This window comes from Microtus pennsylvanicus, chromosome 17, assembly GCF_037038515.1.
Source record: "Microtus pennsylvanicus isolate mMicPen1 chromosome 17, mMicPen1.hap1, whole genome shotgun sequence".
Taxonomy (NCBI): Eukaryota; Metazoa; Chordata; class Mammalia; order Rodentia; family Cricetidae; genus Microtus; species Microtus pennsylvanicus.
In genome coordinates, this window is record NC_134595.1 from 5,890,457 (window position 1) to 5,895,056 (window position 4,600).

Below are 4,600 nucleotides of genomic sequence, written 5' to 3' on the forward strand. Positions count from 1 at the left end.
ATAAATAATTATACTGTGATTTTTTTTCCCATTTATCTCGGCATGCATCTCCTAAGTGTTTTGCGATTGAAAATGACTAGTGGTTTCTTTTTTCCTCCCCATTTCTATTGTAAAGGACAGCTTTTCACTGGAGAAAATGTAATCATTTCTACTATTTTTCTACAAATTGCCAGGATATTTGTTGTCGAGTATACTGACGGTGTCCACTGTGTCTCCTGAGCTCATCACCATCTTCTCTTTCAGGTTGAACCATGTGCAGGATTTGCTTCATCTCTTACTTGTTTTTTATTTTTAAGGGCTCGAGCACTTTTGCTAAGTAACATGAGGGCCGGCTTGCTTGTTGGGGTTTCTGTCCTGCCCGGTACCCCACAGCCGGCAAGCCCCAAAGAAAATCACACAGAGATCTCTATAAGTTATTAAAGCTGATTGGCCCATTAGGTCAAGCTACTTATTAGCTCTTGTAGCTTATATTAACCCATTATTCTGATCTATGTTAGCCATGTGGCTCAGTACCTTTTTCAGTGGGGCAGATCACATCCTGCTGCTTTGGTGGTCTGGGCAGAAGTAGGAGGAATCAATTTCCTCCTTCCCAGAATTCTCCTGTTCTCATTGTATCATTTCTACTTCCTGTCTGGTTTTCCCACCTATACTTCCTTCCTGGCCAATCAGCATTTATTTAAAACATGATTGACAGAATACAGACAATTCTTCCACACCATTGCTACAGTAGGTGAAGTGGTGCACTGGCCTGGAACAGTCTGGGGTTCTCTATTACTGTTGTTTCCCACAACTACCTGTAGCTACTGATGGACTTCCATTCTAGTAACCTCCATGAAAACTGTTCAACTTCATTGCTTGTAGGAAGAATTATAAGGCTTTCCCTTGGGTTTTAACTGATTTTAGCCCCCTCCCCAAAGGTTCAGAAAAATATCAGCTTCTAGACTACAGCTAATGGGACAAGCAGTGATTTAATTACTACAATTTCTGTGTGGTTATTTCAGGGCTAAGCTAGCCAGGTGGCTGGGATAAACAAGCAGGCCTCTCCTTGATTAAAGGGAGTTAAAAAAAAAAGTAAGCCACGTAAAAATGGAAAATTCACAGAGTGTCTGGATTCTGTATATTATTGTGTTTTCTTTGAATTTTTTTGACTGTGAAGGATCTAACTATAAAGAGACATTTCATTGTATGGGCTGCTAAGGTAAACCAGCATGTATATTATAAAGATATCTTGACTTCAGAATTTGGGTCTAGGAACATGTTGCTTGGGAAAAGAGGTTCTTCTTTTGTTTTCACAGAAGATGAAAACCTGTAGATTGCCTCCAGGCAAACATGGTTTCATGGACTAAGATCTCCTGAAAGGTTTCCATAAACATCCTCAAAAAATTTCTTTGCCCAAAGGCTGACTGAGATAAACCTAGCCCACAGGATACACCATAAAAGGTCTGATTAACAGTGCCCCCAGTCAGTAAAAAGCAGTATGGACAGAACTGTGCCCATAATCCCAGATATTGTCTATAAATGTTTATTTACATTTAAAGGGGAATATGATATAGATATGAATAATTTGCATTGGTATGGATCTTGTTTTATTGATAAAACTTTAAGGTCAATTTTGTTATATGTATATATTTTTCTGATCTTGACTAAGGTGTTATGTTTGTGTAGCTCATTTAAAAATGTAATGTGTAATTTAAAAATATAAGTTAATAAGCTGGGCTGTGGTGGCGCATGCCTTTAATCCCAGCACTTGGGAGGCAGAGGCAGGCGGATCTCTGTGAGTTCGAAGCCAGCCTGGTCTACAAGAGCTAGTTCCAGGACAGGAACCAAAAAGCTACAGAGAAACCCTGTCTCAGAAAATCCAAATATATATATATATATATATATATATATATATGTGTGTGTGTGTGTGTGTGTGTGTGTTAAGCTTGTAGTCATGTTAGTAAGATTTTCTAGATGTGCATAGATATATTTCAGATGGATAGGCATTCTTCATATCTTTCAAAGACTACAGAATATGACATTTAAAATGTTTAAGAATTTAGGAATTTTCATGACAATGAGACACATCTGCTCCTGGCAGCACCAAGCTACTTCAAGAAGAAGATGGGCATCGAAGAGGCTCCTTAGCCATTTGGGCAAGAAACTGCTTTTGCCTGGACTGCTTCAACTGGACATGCAGGACCCACAGAGAAATGACTGCTGAACTTGCCTAAAGGTGAGATGATGCTTCGGGGTTCTTGCTTCATGAAACGGTCTTCTAGACATTCTGCAGGATACAGAAAAATAATGACTGTCAAACTGCCAATATTGGTGGAACTGTCTTTAAAATTTCCTACTTCATGGAAAAGTCTGCTGCATACTATGGGCCTGTAGGCTGAAGATGGATGCCTCAGTGGTACAGAACAACTCTGGATGACTGTCCAGGAAGCAAGATGTCTCTGTCAATTCTAGAGTTTTGGAAGTTGCTTACAATGCAGTTCCTCTTTACTTAGGTAATATTATATCCTTCTGGAGTCTTTGATGGAGTTGAAGAATAGATTTATAGTTATAGCTATAGTTTTCCTTAGTTATGATAAAAGATAAAGTAGATATAAATATAACTGTAATTCTTGCTTGATAGCTGTTTTGTTATATGTAATTTTACTATGTTAAAGTTCTTCCTATTTGTTTAAACAGAAAAGGGGAAATGGTGTAGGTGGCCCTTCTTTCTATGTGTTGCTTGTATTGATTAATGAATAAAGAAACTGCCTTGGCCTGATAGGTGCAGAACTTAGGGAGGTAGAGAAGACAGAATTGAATTCTGGGAGAAAGAAAGCAGAATTAGAAAGAAGCCATAAATTCGCCGCTGGAGAGAGACATGCTGGACCTTTGCTGGTAGGCCATGACCTTGTGGTGATACACAGATTAATGGAGATGGGTTAAATTAATATGTAAGAGTTAGCCAATAAGAAGTTAGAGATAATGGTCCACGCAATGTTTTAATTAATACAGTTTCTATGTGGTTATTTCGGGGCTAAGCTAGCCGGGTGGCCGGAACAGACAAACAGGCCCTCTCCTGCAACATTTCTCATGGCAAATTTGAATTATACAGAAACACATCTAGAGTGTCTTGATGTTGACATGTTCAATAGTTTTGTTAACTCAACACATCCTAGAATTCTTGGGAAGAGTGTCTTAAGGAGGAACTGTGTATGCTCACTTAGCTCTGTGCATGTCTCTGGGGGCTGTCTTAAATTAATTGTCTCGGGAAGACCCAGTTCAGCTTGAGTGGCAGGGGTTTCAGAACTACAGAGTAATGGAGAAATGCAGCTGAAAACAAGCAAGCAATCAAGCAGCATGCATTTATTTACTTCTCTCTGCTTTTGACTGTGAATATGACGCCCCCTGCCCCATCACTGTGACTTCCCAGTTATGATGGATGGTAACTTGTATAATTGTGAGCTGAAATAAGCCCCCTTATGCCTTAAGCTTATGCCAAGCTATATAAATGGAATTAGACTAGTATAGATGTGCAGAACATTGAAAATAATGTTGAAAATAAGCCATGGGTATTCAAAACTGCAATAACAGAGGCGATGAGCTACAAAGGCTGGAATCCACGCCCTTTGCTGTGACATTCCAACACAGAACAGGGAGAGGCTCACTTCCCTTGTAGAAGTGGTTGTGTTGGCATAAATGGAGGAATAAGCTTATAGTTGGAATTACAACAGAGTTCTTCCTTGGCCCTTTACTGTTCCTGTGCCCTGGGGAAGTATCCACCATCTGACTTTCATCGGCTAAGATGTATTTATTCTGCAGAGCTGTGTCATGGAGGAGAACATCATTCCTCCTTTACTCTTCCTGAGTTCACAGTCCAGGGGGCGAGTTGTTAGCTAGGAGACATTGTAACAAAGACGAAGGGACACACTGTTTCCCAGGACACTAGAGCCTTTATGAAAAAATAAAGATCCAAGGTAACAGGTGAACTAGTAAGTTTGATAAGGAGTGGATAGAATATGGTAGAGCAAAGCATGACCTCACCATAATAAATTGGAGAACTTAGCAAGGCTTGTTTATGCTGACTCTCCTCTGTGACCTTTGTTCTGGAGATAAGGATGCTCTTGTCCTTAGCTACACAGAGAGAGATCATGAGGATTCTGTGGCTCATTTAGGGGAAGGTCAGAAAGAAGGGTGGCCAGAGGTTAGGGTGACCTCTCTGCTTCTGCTATTTCTTCAAACTTTTCCTGCAGCTCTAAATATTCCATGAATTCAGATCTTCTGTGGAGGGTTAGTTTAGTGCATGTTAAAGCCTTCTGTGGTGGCCAAGTGTGTGGAGGAGCAGGGATTTCACCAGGGGACAGACAGGAAACAAGGAGAGAGCAGAGAGCAGTCCAGAACAATATGCAGCCCAGCCCCCCCCCCCAGAGACTGATGGAGGAAGGTCATTGGCTAATAAAGGAACTGCCTTGGCCCATTTTATTGGTTAGGACATAGGTAGGTGGAGTAAACAGAACAGAATGCCGGGAGGAAGAGGAAGTGAGCTCAGACTCCACAGCTCTCCTCTCCAGAGCAGACGCTTCAGAGAGACGCCATGCCCTGCTCCCAGGCAGACACACGCGAT